At 44.6% G+C, this 23,695-nt stretch overlaps 1 protein-coding gene across 2 annotated transcripts in view; it reads left to right on the forward strand.

The window, feature by feature from the left end:
- Nucleotides 1–3,679: 3,679 nt before the first annotated feature.
- BANP (BTG3 associated nuclear protein) overlaps nt 3,680–23,695 on the forward strand; it is a 278,499-nt gene continuing 258,483 nt past the window's right edge. Inside the window, exon 1 of one of the 2 annotated variants that reach the window (XR_016350523.1) lies at nt 3,680–3,839. The gene's annotated coding sequence lies outside the window, so the exon portion shown is untranslated. The remainder of the gene's footprint in view (nt 3,840–23,695) is intronic. The other variant, XM_075939923.2, reaches the window with a different exon arrangement.

Consider the following 23,695-nt stretch of genomic DNA (forward strand, 5'->3'; position numbering starts at 1 on the left):
CCTAGTGGCCACATTTTGTTTTTAATAATAAGAGATCATAGATATTTCTTACAGGCCCAATCCACCGGACGACAGAGCCACAATCAGCCAAATGCAGCAAGGTATTTCAACTCATTTGCTAGCTTTAGAGCCAAATTCAACAATGACATAAACGGTGGTATAAATAGGTAGAAATATGGATAGTGGGGGAAAGTGCTGTAACTTGTATGGATTTGGGAGTCAGTGGCTGTGCAAAATGAGTGGAACCAATATGTCAAGGGAGGAGAAAAATAACTAAAAGGAATGAGACATCTAAGACATCTATTTCAGAATCTGGCTGTGAGCTTCAAGGCTCTTCTCATGCACCGCTGTTTTACATTAGGCATGTTTATGTGCTACACAGTTACTGGAGAAGAAGATGGTCTCTAAATGCAAAACATAGTCTCAGCCTTACACCCTGGTTCTAGGTCCTTCTCTTCAAGGCAGTGATCTTATCAATTCTTTACCTCAACTCACCACTAGACCTGTCACCTCAGGATCTGCTCCAATCACACTTTAGTAGTTGTGGTGCTGCTGCTTTTGGGGTAGTTAATGTTGCACGATGCCAGCGGCTGTCATCCCTGCTCATGGAAGCAGATCCGCTCAGATCCCCCTGTTTATTTGCTTCTTCTTTTCCCATGATTATGGTGCTCCATGATCCCCGCACTCCCCATGATACCTCCCACATAGACTGACCAGCTGCCCAATTTTTAAAGGGGCAGTCCCATATTTAAGCCTTCCTGCAGGTGTCCCCACTTTTTCTTAAAAATGAGCAAATTGTCCTATATTTTCTTTCTCTTCCTCCCATCAGTACCGGTGGGTCCTACTCAGTGTTTTCTCTAAGTTGTGAGGCTGTATCGCTTCACAGGTGATTAATCAGCCCTGCCGAATCAAAGGCTTAGGGCTCCATGCACAGAGCTGACTGACTGGGCGGGACTGATTAATCAGCTGTGAAGCTTAGAGGGCACAACTGGCTCTACTACTGGCCAGTATCCTTGCTCACTAGCCATCCAACCACCAGTGGTGAGTGAGGAGGCGAGGGGATGGGACGGGGTCCAGTGGCTGACGACGGAGTTGAGTGTGTGAGGCTCGTGGTCAGCTAAAGCTGCAGCATGTGTGGCTAGTTGTTCTTCCTACTTGTCCATCCATGGAGTCCCTTCTGCATGCCAACTCCTGGCCAGCAGGCTGCCCCGCCCTATTGCCAGCCAGCTCTGGCTGCTCGCTCCAGTGGCTGAGGAACATGGGCAGGTAGTGGCTAGTTACGTGCCACCTCTGCTGCCCACCCAATGGCCATTTACATGCTTCCCATCTCACTGTCCTCTCCCTGCTGTGCCTGTTCACTCCCCTCCCCGCCCGCATTGTTGTTGCTACATCTCCCTCCTGGTGAGGCACATCCCACTCCCGGCACTGTGCAGAGAACCAGCCACTGCCTGGTCAGATCATTCATCTTACCAATAGCCTGGCTTCCCTCACTGCCTCCGGCTGGTCTTGCACCCAGGGAAAGGTCAAGATCCTCTGGCCTAAGGCACTGCCCAGGAAGAGCCGAGACCTTCATGCGCCAAAGCCCTTCACACCGCCGGCATGAGGAAGCTTCTCTGCTCCCTGGATAAGCTCTGGAGTGGCAGGGAGGAAGCTGCTTCCAGCTTGTTTATTCCTCATCCCTGCAGGTCCCCAAGCAGGGTGCTTAGCAGCCTCTTCACATGCCCTAAGTCCTGTCCCTAGGGAGTGCTGGGCTGCTTTGTCCCCTGGGCACTCTCCCCTGCTGAGCCCCCTCTCTGGCCAGGTTGGCTGATGCCCCTGCAGCCAGGTTTCCTGGATCCTGGTGCGCAAGGCATCCTTAAGGCTTAACCCCTTCCTGTCTGTGCTGTCACCAGGGACAGGAGGCAACTGGGGGCTGTGTCCGTGACCAGCAGCAGCTTGGAGGTGTCAGTTGCCTTTCTACATGGTGCTGGCAGGAAGGGACAAGCTGCTTCTAACCATAGGGGAGAGGGTGGGAGGGAAGAAATGACCACTGGAAAAACATGAGCCAGGGCATCCCCACTCTCACTCTTCTTCAACTGGAAGCAGCTCCCCTCCCTTCCCTCCTGCACAGTGACGAAAGGCTGCTCTTTGCCATGTTCTGGTATGAACTCCAACAGAAATCTGGGGAGGGGACCTGTGACCCTGCATGCCTCCAAATGTTGTCCTGAGAAGGTGTACCAGGAGAGATGGATCTGTCCCAGGAGGCCTAGCCAGGCGTGAAGGGTAGAGAGCACTGGATAGGGAGGGTTGGGTCAGGTCTGTCAGTTACCCCCATCTCTGTGTGAGAGGAGTGTACAGGAATGTGTGCATGTCAACTTTCCTTGTGCAAACCCTGAAAATAAGAAAGTAAAAAGATTCTAGCTATGTGGTATTTCATTTTAACAGGGTCTCAGTCAACCTGAGGTTAATTTGAACATTTGTACTGCATGGTTCTGATTGATTGTCATTGAGCTCTCTTGAATATGAGTAATGTTACCAGGTGTTCCATACTCAGCTTAGGGAAATATGGTCACCCTACTCTGACAGCTATTCTTGCCTGTTGCTGTCTCTAATATGCAGAATCCATATGGATTGGGAGCAGGCCTGCTGAAGTGCTATACCCTTCTACCGGGCTACTGCTGCTCAGTGACTCCAGGATCCTCTTGTGGAAGCAGCATATTGTCCCAGTTTTCTATGTCACCATGGCATACTGAGTGCTGCTAACCCCAGATCTCTTATTACCATCTAACAACACTGAGACCACTTGCAGAAAGAATAACCAGTCTGCTCTACAGCCTTTGCTAAAAAGAAGCTAACTTTTAGCTCATGCAGTAGATGCACTGAGCTCCAGAGGTGTCAGGTTCAATTCCATCTGTAGACAAACGAGGTCTGTATGTGTCACAAAGACCGGGTTTTGCAAAACCCCATGGCTGTGTCTAGATTTTGCAGAAAAACTTGCCAGCTGTCTACACTGGCCGCTTGGATTTCTGGAAAAGCACTGTCGATCTCATATAAGATCGTCAGTGCTTTTCCGGAAATATTATGCTGCTCCTGTTTGGGCAAAAGTCTTTTTCCAAAAGACTTTTGCGCAAAAGGGCCAGTGTAAACAGCACAGTAGTGTTTTCCGCAAAAAAGCCCCGATTGCGAAAATGGCAATCGGGGCTTTTTTGTGGAAAACCGCGTCTAGATTGGCCATGGACGCTTTTCCGCAAAAAGTGCTTTTGTGGAAAAGCATCCTGCCAATCTAGACGTGCTTTTCCGAAAATGCTTTTAACGGAAAACTTTTCCGTTAAAAGCATTTCCGGGAAATCATGCCAGTGTAGACATAGCCCATGATACCAGATCCAAAACAGAAAAATGGGTACGGTCCGTTTCCAGCAACAGCCAGACACACAAGCCCGCCTGTGACTCAGTGTGGTGGTGAGAGGAGGGGGTGTAATTACCAAGGGTGACACCACACTGGCATAAAATGGGGCTAGAAAACGCAGGGCCTTTTTGGACTACAGCTCCCAGCAGGCACGGGGGCACGCTACGGTACTACACATCCCAGCCTGCCTCTTGGGAGCACAGGCCTCGCGCACGGGCGTCTGGGAGTTGTAGTCAACATCGGCCTTGCGGCGGTTAAGGGCGGTTTGCGGGGAGGCTTCTCTAGGCGGCTGCGCGAGCCTCTCGAGGAGGGCGGTGGCGGGGCGCGAGGGAAGGAGCGGGAGCGGCGCGGCGGCGCAGCGCCTGCGCAGTGAGGACGCGGAGATCTCTCGCGAGGAAGGACGCCATTATCGCAGCCGCTCGACAAACACCACGAGAATTCGTCACCACACACGGTAACCGCGGCTCCCCGCGGCCGGCTGGCTGGGGCCGGCCTCTCTGGGGCCTGAGGGCCGGGGCGCGGCACGGCTGCCCCGCTCCTCACCGCCTTGGCCTAGCAACCGGGCCGCGAGCGAGAGGCGCAGGGAGGGGCCCAGCCGGGGGGGGCTCTCCCCCAGCTGGGGGCGCTCTCCCCCCGCCCCTCCTGCCTGTGGGCTCTGGTGACTCTCCACTCCCCCCCCTCGCCCCGGCGGACAGGCCCCCGCCCCGTGGGGCTGCACTGTGGTGGGGTCTCTGCGGGGGGGGGCTTCCCCCCCCCGTGTGGGGCTCTGGCGGGGGGTGTCTCTGCGTTCCCCCCCCGCCGCACTGTGGGGGAGGGGCTGTTCGCTGCCCAACCCAGTGCTGTCCCACTATAGTCCTAGGAGGGGTGGGGCTCAGACCCCCCCCCCCCCCCCAGTGGTTGCAGGGCTAGCGTTAAGGGGAGATTGCGCTACTTTATTCCTTCCCCCACGGGTAGCACTACCCGGGGGGGGGCTGCCCCACCATAGTCCTCAGTCCCACTATGTCCATGGCTGCAAGGCTAGCATGGGGGGCACCCTACATTTATTCTCCCATGGGTATCACAATCTTGAGGGAGCCGCTCTGTGGTTGCGATACTCTTATCAAAAGGGCTGGTGAGGCAGATGTAATTCCTTTCCCCTCCACCCCAGCATAGCACATACACTACATGGTGAGTTTTTTGGGAAGGGACACTTTTTTTTTCCTCCAGGGGCACCTTCTACGCTCAAAATGGATTGTAAATAAAAATTGAGAGGCTGTTCGCCCCCCTTTTCTTCGCCCCAAGTGTCACTTGTGTACTTTTGTAAATGGAAAGAGGTTGGGGCTTAGACGTACTGACAGCTGATTGCACAAATGATATAGTGGATCTTAGAGGGGGTAGCTGTATTAGTTTGTAACTTGAAAAGCAAGTTGTCCTGTGGTATGTTAGAGACTAACAAAACCATATAGGCTCATGAGCTCTTGTGGGAAAAGCGGCGAGGAGTCCTGTGGCACCTTATAGACTAACTGAAGTGTTGGAGCATAAGCTTTGTGGGCAAAGACCCACTTCGTCAGATGCATGTCTTGTGGGAAAGGCTCACTTCATCAGATGAGTTGGAGTGGAAATAACAGAAACAGATACATAACGAAGTACATGCCAATTTTTTTCATGCCATTATTTGCAAGTGCAATTCTTTTGAATTGATACTTTCTGAACCAGTGTGCACTTAGCCATCAGATGTTTTGTCCTCTTGTCTTTGGAATATTAACATGTTTTTAAAGATTTTTTTCCCTCCTTATATGGTGAACAGTACTAAACTTATAACCAAATTTTACTAGGGGGCTTTATAATTTATATAGTCATTTATTTTTAGTATTCCCAAGAGAAGAATTTTGTTCTTTTAAAAGAAGCACCTATTTAAATGGGCATTTGGAAACTGAAAAAAAAAACAACCCTTCGTTTTCTGAAAAAGTTTTGCCTGCTATTTTTACTGATAATTCCTAGTAATACAAGGGAAAGCTTGAGCATTTTGTTTGCTACTTCTCCAGTTAACTTTGTTTAACCTTCCTTTCTGTATAGTTAGTTTCAGTTTAAATACAGTTTCTTTTTTGTAGTTTTTATAGAGAAGCACTTTAAATGTGTCTGTAAAACCATCAAAATGTGCAGGGGAAGAATGGTACTTGAAACTATTTTTAAGTCTTGAACACTGCAACTTGAGTTTCCCTTTATTTTCTTTGAATAAAACATTAATTCATTTAAATAGATGTTAAATGAATGTTGTATAAAATCTATCAATAGTTCTAATTGATCATGAAACCCTGTAGTCAACTTCAGTAAGTACATCACTCTGTATTTTAACTTACTAATTCTATTTGCAATAATACATTCAATGATGTCAGATAGGAAAAACTCGATAAATTGTTAGAGCACTTAAAACATTGAATTTAGTTTTCATAGATGTAAACATCCTCTCTTTCAGAAAGTCTTTTGCACATTTTGTGTTTTGATTTGTCCCAAAATCTTATTTATGGTAACTTGTAGGTTAACATCTTTGAGATCCTGTCACATTTAATTCATCAAGTGGCACCAGCCAGGCCTAAAATTGTAAGGCTCTTGAAGAGATTAGTTATGTTAATGCCTAATAGTATCACGCTATTCCACTGGACATTCTGCTGTCTGATATTATATATGATTAGGATTCAACTAGTGTAATTTCTTCTAAACAATTTGTTTGAAATAGTCCAGTACTTAGGTTCCCTGGACAAAAATAAGACTTTTCTGTGGCACAAAAGATGTTTTTACTGATTTCCACTAATTAGCTAAGGAAAGATTAAATGTATAAGAAGAGTATTCAAGGTTGTCCTGATTAAGATCATGATTCTACAATGAGTGCTGTGTAGCTTCAGTCTACATTAACCAAATTGCAATGATTTACATAGGCAAGTTGTAGGTTTTTTCTACCCGTTTTATGGTCACATGAAAACAAATGAGATGAATTCACAGAACGAGTGTATTCTCATCTCTTTATTACAACTTCCAGACTCTAATATTTTTTACCGAGATATTGTTTAAGTTGGAATTTTGGTGGTTCACATAAGAAATGTATAGAAGGATACTTCCCAGATTAAAGACAACCATTTGTTTTTAATATTGGGTGGAGATGGGAATTTGTCTGCACACACAGAAGCACACACAAAAGTAACACTACAAAAACATTCTGCAAGTTTTTGGAATATAGTGAATCTACCAGGCCAACCAATGCAGTATTGTCACAGGAATATATAGAAACCTACCAGCCAAATATTTTTTTGTTGTTTAAAGCAGTTACACTGTACATACTAAACTCACTTCTAATAAAATCTTTTTCTCATGGGTATAATTACTCTTGGCCTAATTCGAAATAGCTTATTTTGGCGTTGTTTACACCTCAGGAAGTCAGAGTTAGTTAAAGCACTCTTCCTCCGACTTCCCTCACTCCTTGTAAAATGAGGGTTACAGGAGCCATAGTAAGAAGTCCTCCAACTCACCATTATTTCAAAATAATGGCTTGTAGTGTAGATGTGCACTAACCTTACTCCGAGATAACGCTACTGTGTAGACATAGCTTCAGTGCCCTCTATCATTATAGATTGTTCTTCAGTTTAATTGTTGAATTATATATGTACTCAGCAAGAATTTGAACAATATTAGTATTCTCCCTCTGTCTTAAAGCTCAGTGTCATAGTTACCTCAGTTTTCTACAGTTGATGCCCAGATACACAATTAAACAACTTCCTTTTTACAGAAATCTATCATGTTAGTTTGCAGGAAGTAAATATCTTAAAACAGTTATTTTTGAGAATAAGGAAGGTCCCCCAATGGATGGAAGTAAACAATTGACTTGTTTAACAGTGTATTATACAGGTTCATTGCCATACTTTTTCAAAATTAGCCTGATTGGAAGCTTGTGTTAGAATACTTATTTTTTCTCAAGTAGCATGTCAGAAGACAATTTTAATATAGAAATTTAATAATATGCACTAGAAAGAGAATATAAAGTCATATTATTCTTTCTTGTTATGAAGCATTCTGCTTGAGATTAATCTTATAAGAATAAAACACATTACACACATATTTCTCTCACCTGTTGTCCAGATGTACTTCTCCAAATCTGAAGAGTCTACAGATTTGTGAGTTAAATAAGGAAACTCAAACCAGTATTTCTTACTAATATAAGTAATAGTGTCTGTCCTCACAGTAAGTGTGTGGTCTTTGCCTGACATGAACAATATTTCTCTAGGCAGTAACCTCCATGACACCATAACAAAACAGCTTTATGAGACAGAGAAAGGAAAATTTAGCATGTAAGTTGAACATTTGCAACACTGGCAGTTAAAAGCCTGAATTAAATGTTACATCTTGCAAAGCTTCCTGAATGAAGCCAGAGTCATGCATACATCTTATTTCTGGATGGTGGCTAAGGTCTTTCACTCCCTGCTGCTCCCTTCAGTATTAACCTTATAAAACAACTGGACATATATAGTTGGTCCAGTGGGTCAGAAGGATGCTGACCTTTGAAGTAGCTGTGACATACGCTCTGTACGTAGGACTTTGAGAGTGAGAATTATTGCTTCTAATTTTACTTGGAAGGTAACTGGAAGTTACTGCTGAATTTGCTTTGCCACAGCTGTTTTCTGTGCTAGCTAAAATTTCCAGTGGTCTTCATAGTTAGCTCAGGAAGGTATTATCAAAGTTCTTCATCCTAGAAGAAACACATTCATGCATGTAACCTTGGTGACATTCATATCTGCAAGGAAAATGCTTAAGATCTTCCAAAGATTAATAAAAGCGTTTCTGGCCATTGTTGCAAGTTGGGAGTGAAAGAAGAGAGCTGAATTTAGTAAGACCTATAAACAGAGATGGAAAGGTAGAGAACAGAACTTTCTTTGAATGGTTTTTGTTAACTGCTTTAAGATGTTCACTAGTGATAATGAGCAGAACTGGTCATTTTAATAAAAATATTTTTGTAGAATGCTTCAATTTTTTATATGTTTTCAGTTTTTTTATGAAAAACTGAAAGCTATTTTTGGAGGGGGAGTTTTTTAAAAAAAGAAACCACAAAAATTTAATTTGCAATTTTAATTAAATTTTTCCATTACATTTCCTTTAAAATGTTTAAAATGCCTTTTTAAAAACCAGAACTTAAAATGTTTGCTTTGCAACAGATATTTTCTTTTCAACAGGTTTAAATAAAAATCCGTTTTCCAGGTACTAATAAGCAATATTTATTGATCTGTGAACCAAGTTAGAATTTTCTCCCACAATATTTGTAACTCAGATGGTGTTAACTTTAGATTTCTAAGGCCAAAGAGTGAGTTCAGAATTTCATTCATCTACCCTCTTCTCTGTGGAAATGGCGTAAGCTGTCTACCATGACTCTATCCTTCCCTTCCTCTGAATATCTCCATATTATAGAAAGGTGTGAAAAATCTGGGTGGTTTCTTGTAATATGGCTGTATTGGAATAGAGCTGTGTGAGGTAAGATCTGATGAAGAGGTCCATAAGATTTCCATATCATTGCCCATGTTTGTAGCATTTTACACTGAGTAAAACCCTGATCTCTCCCACCTCCACCCCCTTTGTGGGTTTTCATAAAATAAGGTGATTAAACCTTTATAATTAAGTAATTGCATTAATACAAACCAAACAAAAATACTGTGTGTAGTTTTCTATTTGACTCAACCCATTACTGTGTTTAAGCTGTATATTGTACCTGCTAAAATATAGAGATTTTGTGTCAAAATCCCTACTTTTTTATATTGAAACTGGAGAACATATGTAGTGGAAATCTGAATTACATCTGAAGATAATGAAGAATGTGGCATTTTCTAAAACATGTTCATAAACACTACTACAAATACATTCTAATCTAGTACAAAATAAAATGTTTTAATACAATAATAGGAATGTTTTGGTCAAAATATCTAAAACAAGTAAGGGCAACAAACATATGTCATAAAATGCCCAAAGTGATATATAGGTTGTGTATTGTCTGTTTAGCAATAGGGACAAAGCATTGGTGTAGAAAATAGGATTTTAAAACAAGCCCACATTTGTTGCCTAAGTCCTACTGTCCTTGGATGCTGAGAGCAGATTTAGCTTCTCCAGATCAGCAGGTTCTGATATCTGTTTAATTCCCTGCTAACAACTACTACCTCTCTCTTGAAAAAGTCTCAGTGCTGCCAGAGGTTTGTTTGTTTTTTCCCCGTGCTTGATGGCTCATAAGTAAGGCTAAGCAACTGTCATGGAGGTCACAAAAGTCACAGATTCTGTGCATCCATTGTCAGTTTACTAGAACAACCAGTAGTTCGAAGTTGATATGAAAGAGGAACTGGGGGAAGCACGCAAACAAGGTACAGGGACAATGAATTTGTGAGAAGCCTGGTTTCAACAAACCTACCCTTGCTGGAAAGGATGCTGTCCCTGGTATCTGCTTGCAATCACCTGCTTATCTTTCATACATAGAACGCACATACACTTCCACTGGAAGGAAGATTGAACTTTCTCTTTTCCCATGCCATTTTGACAGCTGTGTATTCACCCTCTCCTGGCTGTATTGTGGGGTTGGGAAAGGTCTTTACTATTTCTCTCTTCCTCAGTGTGTTAAGTGGTGGTGAAACTCATCAGCCTGGTTAATTTCACTCTGCTACCACATAACTTAGGTTGCTTTAAGAAATGGTATTGGTTATTCAGTAGGAGGCAGTCTTCTTCTGAATTTATACCAAGCCTATGGCCCAGCACAATGTTATGTACAAAAATGGAGTTTTTTGAGGTATCCGCTTTGCAGTGAGGTATAAAGTAAAGGTTGTAATCACTTGTCATTAAAGGTCACATGATGCTTTATAGAAGAGTAAGACAGTCTGGGTATTCTGGCCAAGTTATCTCTGAGAACTATTTTCTCACTTAATTCATTCTGAAAGTTTATTCTTGTCAGAGCTTTTGCAGTACTTCTAATTCATAGTGCTCAAATTATAATCCCCATTTTACAGATGGGGAAACTGAGGCACATATATGGGAAGTGACTTGTGCAGTGTCACTTAGCAGTCCAGTGGCAGAGCCAGGAACTCTGATCTGGACTTGTACTCAGGTTTCCTTTACCCATAAGACAACTCTGCTTTCCACCTGGTTAAATCTTCCAGCATAGTATTGATGAACAGCTGTTACATTCCACCCTGCTTATGGCTGGTTTTCATTGGTAGGTAAAAGGTCCATTAGTATTCCTAACTACCTCATATAGCTGTTGAGTTTTGAAGCTTAATATTTTTAAACTGCTTTAAGATCCACTAAGTTATCAGAAATACAAAATATTTTAAAAAATAACCTAAATATTTGAACTTGCCACTGTTTTTATTGTATAATTTGTTTATATACATTGTGTCAATCAAACTAGGTTAAACAGAGTTTCAATAGGTATATCTTCTCATTTATCTAAAATGGTAGTGTGGCAGGCAAGTCCTCTTTGTCATATATTCTGGTTTACAATAATTAGGCACAATAACAATGCAGAGTTTGGACTTAACTATATTAATTTTCCATCACTTTTTAACTCTTGTTTCCAGTTATTACCTCAGCCAAAAAGAATGATGGGTTTGTTTGTTTTTTAAATTACAGTTGGATCATTTTGTCAGGAATGTATGAGACCAGACTTTTCATGAAAGCAGTCCAAAATAGTATTTGAATTATTTCATGTATTTATGGTAATAAGTGAGACACTGTCTCTTTTGATTCCCTTCTGCCCTGAGACCTCTTATGATCACTGAGTTTGTTGTATGTGTTAAAATGAGGATATTCCTTCCTTGAACATAAACTTTGATTTTCATAGAGTTAAAATAAAACACACAAGTGGGGGGAAAAAAAGTTACCTGCATGTGATTTGGCACTTCCCTGCATTCATTAAACATGGGTTTAAAAATACAGAAGAACTTAAACTTCAAAGCAAATACTTTAGATTGGTATAGATATATACAAGCTGCCTAGAGTAGCTTATGAACATGAGTGCCAACCTTAAGACAAACCATCAAGCAACAGGGCACAAATCTGCTATGAGTTGTGAATTTTAGACTTTACAAATCAAATAACAAATGTGAACTCATGAAACACTGAAACAGTCTTAATGTAGAGCCACAGACAGTTTCTTTGGGCACTTTGTTACATTTTGCCACTCAGACGTGCCTGCTTTTGTGATAGATGGTTCCTCATACCAAAAATCAAAACAATTACTTCCACTTCCAAAGGACCAGTCACTTATCCAAGTCAGTTGTCCCTCAGCTTTCAAACCAATGACAATGTTTGTAGCTAATCCAGTAATACTAATGAAAGATTTATTCATTAAGAAAAAGTAAGCTAATTTACTAGGGATGTAATTGAATAGTTGTATAGCCCCTCATCTTGTACATTTCAAAAGCAGAAGCCCTATAGGGAGTGCGGGACCAGTGGGGGACTCCCGCTGGCCCTGCTCCCCCTGCCGGGCTTCTGCTTTTGAAATGTACAAGAGCCCTGCCTGAGCTCTTGTACATTTCAAAAGCAGAATCACAGTAGAAGCAGCGCAAGTGGAAACTGCTTTAGTACTCACTCCGGCCGTTTCCCACTGTGCCTCTACCTCTCCTGATCCCCGTGAAGACATGTGTGGGGGAAATCGGCTTTCATTTATCTTCTCATTTATCTATCCCCCGAGCACCGGCTCCAGCTCCTCCCCCTTGCTGATAGAGGCAGCAAGAAAGGGGGAAGTGACTAGTCTCATCACTAGTTGACTATTCAATAAGCTTATGCTTTTGTGTTCTTACCATAGTTTACAGTGCAAGTAAACGCAGTGTAAAATAGACTTTCTATTTAAAATACTTTCAAGGTTCTACTGTCTAGTTTCATCATATTGGTGTATGCAGTCCATAGGAGATTTGGTAGTTCATGTATTTACAATGCATTTGACCTTATGCACTATTAAAAAGGTGGCTTTTATTCTGTTTTTCTTATTAATTAAAATATTATAATATGTTGATATAATGTGTTTTGTTAGGGAATTATTCACTAGTGTTAAAGAAGACTCAGTTCTGACTGCCAAATGCAGTGACTCTGGCCTAGAAATGGACATAGACTTTAGGTTATAATGGTTTTGAATGTCACAGAGGTGAAAGCCTGCAAAGAGCACTGCTGGGCCCTGATCCAGTAAATATGTATGCATCTGCTTAACTTAACACATGGTGAGTAGTTCCATTGGACTTCTCACAATTCATAAGGCTAATCACATGTTTAAGTTTGTAGGATCAGTAGTATCCATGCTGGATGCAGGACAAATAAAGAAGGGGTTGACTAGCTGCCAGTGGTGCATGAAAAAGAAAGTACGTATTTGCCACAAAGAACAACTACAGGCAGTCCCCGGGTTACGTACAAGATAGGGACTGTAGGTTTGTTCTTAAGTTGAATCTGTATGTAAGTCGGAACTGGCGTCCAGATTCAGCCACTGTTGAAACTGACCAGCAGCTGACTACAGGAAGCCCGAGGCAGAGTTGCTCTGCCCGGGGCTTCCTGGAATCAGCCGCTGATCAGTTTCAACAGGCTGAATCTGGACACCAGTTCCGACTTACATACAGATTCAACTTAAGAACCCCAGGCATCCCCAAGTCAGCTGCTGGTGAAACCGATCAGCGGCTGATTCCAGGAAGCCCGGGGCAGAGCAACTCTGCCTCGGGCTTCCTGTAGTCAGCGCTGGTCAGTTTCAGCAGTGGCTGACTCAGGACGCCTGGGGCAGAGCAGCTGGGGTGCTGCTGGGTTGCTCCAGTAGCACTGCTCCTAGGCGCTACTGGACCAACCCAGCAGCACCCCAGCTGCTCTGCCCCAGGCGTCCTGATTCAGCCGCTGCTGAAACTGACCAGCAGCGGCTGAATCAGGACGCCTGGAGCAGAGCAGCTGGGGTGCTGCCGGGTTGGTCCAGTAGTGCCCAGAACGGCGCTGCGGGACCAACCGGCAGTGCCCCAGCTGCTTCCGGAGAAAAGCCTGGTCTGCTGGGCGGGGGGGGTACTAGCTGCGCGCCCCCCCCAGCAGACCAGGGAGACGCGGGCGGCGGACCGAGACGCACTGCGGTCCCGCTGCCCGCGTGCTCCGCGGCTTTGCTCCACATCTCCCTGGTCTGCTGGCTTCCAGCAGACCAGGGAGACGCGGAGCAAAGCCGCAGAACACGCGGGCAGCGGGACAGCCCAGACGTAGCCGTCCCACTGCCGGCATCCTCAGAGGCCTTGCTCCCTGTCTCCCTGGTCTGCTGGACTCCAGCAGACCAAGGAGACGCGGCGCAAACCCCGTTTGTAACTGCGGATCCGACATAAGTCAGATCCGCGTAACTCGGGAACTGCCTGTATTTGAAAATGTGTGTTTGTATTGATCATTGGATTTATTCTAGTTTTAAAAAAAAACAAAATGTAATGTAAAGGCTTGGAGTTGGCAACGGGGAAGTTAAAATGTCATATATTAGATTATATGGTAAACTGGAACAAATGGCCTCCTAATACGTACAATTGAAGTATTATAGTAATCTTGCAATTGTAAAGTATCATTCCAGAATATCAGCCAATATTTGTCGACATTAAAACAGGACCAGCTGATGTATATGTTTCTATATAGGCCTATTCATTTGCCCTCCCCCCCCCCCCCCCCCCAGTTTTAGAAAGTAAAATTGTATTTATTTTATAATATTTTTGTATGTTAGTAAGGCTGTTGACCATGCACCTGTAAGCTGTTTCCCCACCATTTTTAATATTTAAATGAATTGTAGCCAAAAAAGTTAGTGGAGGTGCACTATTTGCTTATAAATATTTGTGTTTTTAAAGAAACATGGAATGTAAACAAAAATAACTCGACCCTAGTCAGCATTTTGTATTAGTCACATATTGGTGCTTATTTAAAGTTCAAACATCACAAACAGGGCTTCTAGTTTTATGTTTAACTCCATGTATTTGTGAACAAGTGCTTTCAGCTAACTACCAGAGTTACCTCTCTGGGTTTCAGACACCTCTTTGTCTTTTCCCCTTATCCCATTAATCAGTTTGCACTTTTTCTAGTCAATTTCATTATGGGAATATCAGATATAAGAATAAATATGAAAAAAGTCCTTAAGTTCTTCACATTTGCTATCAACAGTCTTCTCTTTCCTCCTTCTCCCCTCCCTTCCTTCCAAATCTTAAACATAAATATTCCATTAAAATTTAAATTGAAAAAGAAACAAAGTGTGGGAGCCTGGAAAGTAAAAATACTTCAAATAATAGCTTCATTGTATTTATTGTTAACCAAACTTGGCTTTGTACAGAACATAGAATAGGTAAGGCTCCTCAAGAACCCTACAGTCTAGATAAATTTGAAATAATAAAAATTGTTTTGTTCAAGACTCCAGGTATTTTAGCCAGTCAGGGCCATCTTTAGGATTTATAGGGCCATGTGCAGGACTATTAAACTGGTGCCCCTATGCCCATCGACAGCATGGAGTGGGGGAATGGTGCTTTTTTTAAAATGCAATTTTATAATGTTCAGCAACATATTAATGAAATATTTTAAAGGAAGTTTTAGACTACGGTCCTGTAGATTAAAACTCAGAAACTGACAGCATACACCCAGGGTTGGGAAATGCCTATTGAATGGCTTTATTATCACTTGAATGGCTCTTTCACAGGTTGAACGTTCTGCTAATAGTTCTGGCAAGGTTTTTCACTTTCAGATTAACTAGATCTTCTCCAGAGGAAGCAGAGTGATAGAACAGGGATAGGAAGAGGTGGGTGGGTGGACAGTAAGACCCAATGGTACCCCAAATGTTTTGGATGCCTTATACTGCTGCATATTCTGCGTATGGGGTAAGGACGGCTCCGCAGCCAGTCATGCAAGAAGGTGGGAATGGACAATGGGGGATGATTCACTTGATAATTACTCATTCTGTTTATTCCTTTTGGGGCAGTTGGCATTGGCCACTGTTGGATGACCAGATACTGGTCTAGATGGAACTTTGATGTGACCCAATATGGCCATTCTTACATTGATCCAAACCCATTAGGTGGAAAAACATCTCTATTCTTCGATTGCCATCTTTTTCACCCACTCCAAACCCTATTCAAAAGCTCCACCACCCAGAAAAAAGAGAGACTAATTTTGTAGTGTAATATCAAGGTCACAATATACAGAATATGTTAGGCCAGGGCCAGTGAGATTGGGGTGGGGGTGCTGAGGAGTCTTCAGAATGAAGAAACTGCCACTGAAAATATCCTGCCTCTACCACTTCCTTTAAACAATGAGGCTGCAATCTTAAGCACCACAGTTAATTACATCTTCCAGAAACTTTACAGGAAGAAAGAGATGGACCCTACAGGGACTGCATAGGTCAATACTGTCATCATCTTAAAGTTCACCTAAAATGCAGAGGTGATCCACGAGAAATATCATTAATGAATGGCAGCCCTATTCTACACAAACTGTGATTTCCAGATGGTGTTAAAGTTTAGACCTAGGTGGAATACATCCAAGTTATCCTATCACAAGGTGAAAAACTGAAAGTCTGAATTAAAGATGATAAAATCCCATTTAATCAATTAACCGGTTATGTTTAATTGGTTAACTGCTTAAATCCCCCTCCCCCCCCCCCGCGCTATGAGCTGCTCTGTCTGCACGGGACCTGCTGCAATGTGGGTGGGCGAGGGCTATTTCAGCCCAGCTGGGCCACCAGTTAACTGGTAATTGGTAAGCATCACCCAGTAAGGTTAAACAGTGACATTCCTGGCCTGCCCCTTCTTTCTCTCTCCATCCCCTACAGGGGCGGGCTGGGCCACGGCACACTCCAGGCACGACTCTAACTCTGTCAGCCAGGGCCGGCTGGGCCGGGCTGTGTTGTGAGCCAAGCCTGGCTCTAACCCTGGCAGCTGGGGCAGGCTGGACTACCTGGAGAGGGCTGGGCTGGCAGTGGGTTGGGCTTACCTCCAAGGTTGGGGCCTCGGGCAGAAGGGGGCGGGGTTGGGAGTGGGGCTTCAACTGCCCATGTCTACCCCCCAGCCTGTGGGATGCGGAGTGACTTGATGGTGTCATATTGTCATCCAACGGGAACATTTTTTATATATATATATATATATATATATATTATATATATATAGAGAGAGAGAGAGGTAATTTGTTGCTGTTCAAGAATTAACTAAGCAAAATGACAGCAAGTAGCATTTCTCAGCTTATTTTAATACTTATGTCATATATAGTTTTAAATCATTGACACCCATTCCACCAATCGCAGCTCACAGAAATGTGTAAGACAGGTCGTCCTATATTGGTTTGTAGAACCATCATATAATGATTAGAAAAGCGACAGCAGGAAGACTGAATGGAAGCACGCAGAGAAATTGACGTGCATTTGAGGCCTTGCACCACAGCACTCACTGCATGTCGGGGAGTGAGAACTAAAGTAATTCTTTTTTATCTTTCCTAAAGATGGATTTTCATTGGTCAGTAACCATTAAAATACTGTTTTGCAACCAAAAATAGACTTAATGCTAAATGTGGTGCTTCCTGTTGCTAACCAAGAGAATACACCATATCTACAGTCCTATATTTAAGCAATTATGTATTTATGTGTTAGGTTGACTTACAGCCATCCCATTAATTGCTGGGGTGGCAGATGTCCACATTACCCTCCTTCTGTTGGTGGTGGTTGTCCTCACCAGGAACGCTTCAACCAACTGAAGAGTGACAGTGTGGAGGCCTGAAAGCCAAGGCTCGCAGTTCCATGCACTTCCCTGCCAGGAGCCCATCTGCCGTCTGGGGCTTTTCGTCACCACACTCCCAGCCAGGAGTGGGGAAGAAGCTTCCCAGGATTCTTGTCTCTGTGCTTTGAGCTGGGAGTGGGGAAGAAACTGCCCTGGGCTTCTTGTCTCTAGTGAGGAGATCGTCACCCAGAGTCCGGTTGACTGCCATGCTCCCAGCAAAGAATGGGAAGCCTGGGTGGCAGCCCAGATCTGGAGTCTGGATGGCAGCCTGTCATGGAGCAGAGACTGGGCAGGACTCTGGCTTGGGAGCCAGAAGCTGGATTTCTTGTCCTAGAACCATAGAGCTGGAAGAGACCTCAGAAGGTCATTGAGTCCAGCCCCCTGCTCTAGGCAGGACCAATCCCAACTAAATCAACCCAGCCAGGGCTTTGTCAAGTCGAGACTTAAACACCTCTAGGGATGGAAACTCCACTACTTCCCTAGGTAACCCATTCTGGTGCTTCACTACCCTCCTAGTGAAATAGTTTTTCCTAATATCCAACTTGGACCTCTCCCACCACAACTTGAGACCATTGCTCCTTGTTCTGCCATCTGCAACTACTGAGAACAGCCTCTCTCCATCCTCTTTGGAACCTCCCTTCAGGAAGTGGAAGGCTGCTATCAAATATCCCCTCACTCTTCACTTCTGCAGACTAAACAGACCCAACTCTCTCAGCCTCTCCTCATAAGTCATATACTCCAGCCCTCTAATCATTTTGGTTGCCCTCCGCTGGACCCTCTCCAATGCGTCCACATCCTTTTCGTAGTGGGGGGCCCAGAACTGGACACAATACTCCAGATGTGGCCTCACCAGAGCCGAATAAAGGGGAATAATGACATCTCTGGATCTGCTGGCAATGCTCCTCTTAATGCAACCTAATATGCCATTAGCCTTCTTGGCTACAAGAGCACACTGTTGACTCATGTCCAGCTTCTCATCCACTGTAACCCCCAGGTCCTTTTCTGCAGAACTACTACTTAGCTGGTTAGTCCCAGCCTATAACAATACTTGGAATTCTTCTGTCAATTTCATGGGTCATGTTTAAAGGTGGAAGAAGATGTTTCTTTCCACTTAACTAATCTAAAAATATGTGAATGAATTTTGCTCAAACCTATGAGGGAAAATTTAAACAAAATTCAAATTATAGGTTGAATGTTTTATACTGACTGGGTCCATCCAGCCCAGTAGCCTGTCTGCCGACAGTGGCCAGCACCAGGTGCCCCAGAGTGGGTGGACTGAAGACAATGATCAAGCAATTTGTCTTGTGCCATCCGTCTCTAGCCTCTGACAAACAGAGGCCAGGGACACCATTTTATCCCCTGGCTAATAGCATTTTATGGACCTAACCTCCATGAAATTATCTAGCTGCTTCTTCGAGTTGTCCCTATGGGTGCTCCACTATTGGGGTGTGTCTAGACTACAGGGTTTTGTCCACTTTTGTCGACAAAACTATACCCGAGTCCACACTGCCTTGGAGTTATGTCGACATAACGTCGACAAAACTCAGCAGTTTTGTCGACGTATGTAAACCTCATTCTACAAGGAATAACGTCTTTTATCGACAGAGTTCTGTCGATAGAAGGCATTATTGCATCTACACTGTCCTTTTCGTCCACAGTTATGTCGATGAAGTGGCTTGCTTTGTTGACAGAACTGGATGTAATCTAGATGCTCTTTGTTGACAGAAGCTTTATCGACTGTATCTGTCGACAAAACTTCTGTCAACAAAACCCTGTAGTCTAGACATACCCTTGGTGTCGGGCACATCCCGGCGCCGCAGGTCGGAGATTTTTCTTAGCCGTAGTTGGCCGGACCGCGCATGCACTGTGAGCGCCATGTGCCGTTCATGCTCTTTTGTCTCGTGCAGTCCGGCACCCGCCAGTTCCTCTCAACCGTCTTCGGTGGCAGGCGGAGCGCAAGGTCTCTCCAGAGAAGCGATCTATTACTTTACAAAATAGTTAGATTAGTCATCATTTAGTGTAGCTGTTAGAACATTCTTGTTTTTTTTTTTGTTTTTTTTTAATTATCTCAGTTATTTAGTTAGAACTTTGTTCGTTAGTTTACAGGGTTAGATTCACAATGCCTGGCTCCCCAGGTTTTAAAAAATGCTCGGAATGTCGAGAGGCCATGCCCGCATCCGACGGGCATGCCACATGCATCCACTGTCTCGGCGAAACACATGTTCCGCAAAAGTGCGTTCACTGCACAAAATTAACGGCTAGGGCCCGAAGAGATAGGGAGATGCGCCTAAAAATGATCTCCCTTGATAAGGCGCTTCAACCAACAACTCCCTCTCCGCGACCCTCCTCTGAACCTTCTAGGTCGCATAAGTGGGCAGCTTCTCCCCCGCCGTCTACAGCAGCCAAGAAGGTCAGGCTGTCCCCTGCGCAATCTTTCCCTGCTGTTTCTGAGACTCGAATCAGCAAGGGAAATAAGCCCGGGACCTCTGGTGTTCTCCAGAAGCTGGTGAAGGCCGCTGCTCTGGCACCGAAGCTCCCGGCCCCGAGATCGTCGGCACTGTTGCTGTCACCAGTGCACAAGGGCACTGAGGATCTCTCTCTGGCACCGCAATCTCCGGCACCATCAGTAGCATCACCTCCTCTGACACCCATATATTCACCAAGTCCCTCGGTTTCGGTTCTCACTCCGCTTGATTCAGCACCACGGACAGTCAGTTCACGCTCTTCAAAGTCTGCTTTCGCACCGACCACCATAGCAAAGCGCATCACGGTGCCTTACACAGTTCCATGCACTCCGGCACCTTACCAGGGCTCCACGCACCTCTGACCCTGGCACGGCACCGCAGGTTCTGGAACCACCTCTGGTGCACAAAACCTCGGCACCGCGAGCTGTACAACGCACCTCGGCACCGTCCACGGTGCAGCGCACCTTGGCACCATCTGAGGGAGAAGCTTCCAGACAACGATCGTTGGCACCACATGTCTCCTCAGTGCCCACGAAGGCAGCCCAGAAATCTATGGCATGGCACATATTAGTCTCGCCTTTACCTATCTTCTCCCAGCACCGTCTCCGTCTCCACCCAGCTATCTATTGCTGGTTAGTCGACGATATTATAGCCCTCTGAGACGCACAATCTCTCCGGCCACAGACGCAAGGCGACATCGTTCAGGATATTGGGACAGACGATCCAGGTCTCCATCAAGGAGATCTTATTACGGGCCTTACTCACGGAATAGATCCCCATACTCACCTTGTCACCATCGCCATGGTAGCAGGATGTCTTCATGCCATTCCTTGCCTGCTAGATCCAGACATGATTACGGCTATCATCACAAACCTCATTACTACTCAAGGCACTCTCATGCATCATACGTGTATTCGTGCTTGTGACAGGGCGTTCACCCTGCACTGGACCTTTAAGGGCAAACCCCAGCCTGGAGCAGGGCCTCGGAGTTTAGCCCCATCTGAGGCTGCATTAGCTGATTAGGGCCCAGCTGGGAGCTATATAAGAGGATGGGCTGCTGCTCCCGGGGAGAGCAGTGAGAGCCTGGCTGCTGGGGGAGTAGGAGGCTCCCTGGAGGTAGGGCAGAGCTGGGGAGGCAAGGCAGGGCTAGGGGAGCTCTGGCCAAGCAAACCCCCAGACTGCAGGGCCTGAAGCACGGCCCGCTGAAGAAACAGCAACCCCTGGAAGGGGGGCTCAGAAACTGACATGGGCACTGCCAGAGGGCAGTGTCCTGAAGAGAACACCGTGGCCTGGAGGAAAGAAGGGAAACGCCACCTGAGGGAAGGGACCCTGCCAGCAGAAGGAGCTAATTCCTAGGACAGACAGCAGGGGGTGCTGTGGTGGTGAGTGAACCCCCTCACAGAGCTCATCTTGCGCTTGTCGTTCACCTCAAAGTGTAACTCCCCAGGATGCATCCCACACAGCGAATCAGCCTCCACCACCATCTGAACCAACCCGGGACGCACAAGCTCAAGTCTCAGAACCTGAGGAAGGACAACTGTCTGACCTGGAGGAGCCGGAGCCACAAACGTCGCCAACCGACCAATCGTCTTCATCACTGGACGAAGCAGTATTCCCAGGCAATATGTCACCCCCCCCCCCCCAACAACGTGAAAGTTATTCAAAAGTGTTGCAGAGTCCCAGCAAGTACAGTTGGCAGAGACACAAACCAAACAGTATAAGCTGCTCAAAAACCTACAACCGCAACAAAGGGCGAAAATCGCAGTACCCATCGATGAAGCAATTATGGAATCTGCGGAGAAGATCTGGCAGACACCAACCTCGATCCCTCCAACAAACAAGCGAGGAGACAAGTTGTACTTTGTCCCCTTGAAGGGAATAGAATTCTTGTTTAACCACCCACAGCCAAATTCTTTGGTGTTTGATGCTGCTTAGCACAGGTCTAAACCGCCTCAATATAGAAATACGGCTGGTGACAAGGACACAAAGAAGCTTGACATTTTATGAAGGAAAGTGTATTCGTCTGCTACACTGTCCTTCGTATAGCAAATTATGCTGTTCTGCTATCAAATCATCTTTTTGATAACTGTTCAAAATTGACAGACTTACTCCAGTATCTACCTGACTCCAAGAAGCCCATACTTAAAACCATCGTTCAAGAGGGCTACAATGCGGCGAGAGCCTGTCTGCAGATCGCTATGGACGTAGCCGACACATCAGCACAAGCTACGGCAACGGCTATTGTCATGCGACAATCGTCATGGCTTGCTGCAGCGGCGGTTCCAAGGGAACTTCAGAACAAGATGGAGGACCTTCCCTTCGAGAAGCGTAAGCTATTTGCTGAAAAGACAGACCAAGTCCTCCATTCAGGTAAAGACTCCCGAACTACATTACGCACTCTGGGCATGTATACCCCTCTGTACAGGAGGAAGAGATATTACCCATATCAAAAGCGGTATGATTTCCAATACCATAGGGAGCAATGACATCCCTTTGACCAGCCCAGACAGAAACAAAGAGTGCAGCGCAAACGTGCCCAACCGTCACACATAACAGCTCAACCAGGCCAGAGGCAGCAAATTTGACTCCTCCGTCAAGGTCTGTGAACCACTTGCCATTGTCGAACCAACCACCCAGGGCCATTCTCTATTTCATCACAGATTACGGCCCTTTTACCACCAATGGGCAGTAAGCAGAGATAAAATTTCTCAGTGGCTTAAATGACTGCTTCTTGGAGCAGCTGGTGCAGGAACCCACAAGGGGAGAGGCAATTCTTGATTTAGTCCTGAGTGGAGTGCAGGATCTGGTCCAGGAAATAACCGTTACAGGACCGCTTGGGAATAGTGACCATAATATAATAACATTCAACATTCCTGTGGTGGGAAGAACACCTCAGCAGTCCAGAACCCTGGCATTTAATTTCAAAAAGGGGAATTACACAAAAATGAGGAGGTTAGTTAAACAGAAATTAAAAGGCACAGTGACTAGAGCCAAATCCCTGAAAGCTGCATGGAAACTTTTTAAAGACACCATATAGAGGCCCAACTTAAATGTATACCCCAAATTAAAAAACATAGCAAGAGACCTAAAAAAGAGTCACCGTGGCTTAACTACCATGTAAAAGAAGCAGCAAGGGACAAAAAGGCATTTTTCAAGAAGTGGAAGTCCAATCCTAGTGAGATAAATAGAAAGGAACATAAAAACTGTCAAATCAAGTGTAAAAATGTAATGAGAAAAGCAAAAAAAGATTTTGAGCAACAGCTAGCCAAAAACTCAAAAAGAAATAATGTTTTTTAAGTACAGTAGAAGCAGGAAGCCTGCTAAAAAACCTGTGGGTTCCTTAGATGATCGAGCTATAAAAGGAGCAATCAAGGACGATAAAGCCATTGCGGAGAAACTAAATGGTTTCTTTGCTTCAGTCTTCACGGCTGAGGACGTTGGGGAGATTCCCGAATCTGCACCGTCCTTTGTGGGTGATGAATCTGAGGAACTGTCCTGGATTGAAGTGTCATTAGAGGAGGTTTTGGAACAAATAGAAAAACGTAATGTTAACAAATCTCCAGGACCAGATGGCATTCATCCAAGGGTTCTAAAAGAACTCAAATGGGAAACTGCTGAGCTATTATCTGTGGTTAGTAACCTATCCTTTAAATCGGCTTCTGTACCTAATGACTGGAAGGTAGCCAATGTGACACCAATATTTTAAAAGGTCTCTAGAGGCGATCCTGGAAATTACAGACCGGTAAGTCTAACTTCAGTACCGGGCAAATTAGTCGAAACAATAGTAAAGAATAAAATTGTGAAACATGTAGAAAAACATAATTTGTTGGACAAAAGTCAACATGGTTTCTGTAAAGGGAAATCCTGTCTTAGTAATCTATTAGAGTTCTTTGAAGGGGTTAACAAACATGCAGACAAGGGGGATCCAGTAGATATAGTATACTTGGATTTTCAGAAAGCCTTTGACAAGGTCCCTCACCAAAGGCTCTTGTGTAAATTACATGGCCATGGGATAAGAGGGAAGGTCCTTTCTTGGATTGAGAACTGGTTAAAATACAGGAAACAAAGGGTAGGAATAAATGGTAAATTTTCGGATTGGAGAGGGGTAACTA

This window comes from Pelodiscus sinensis, chromosome 12 (genome assembly GCF_052426305.1).
Source record: "Pelodiscus sinensis isolate ZL-2025 chromosome 12, ASM5242630v1, whole genome shotgun sequence".
NCBI lineage: Eukaryota > Metazoa > Chordata > Testudines > Trionychidae > Pelodiscus > Pelodiscus sinensis.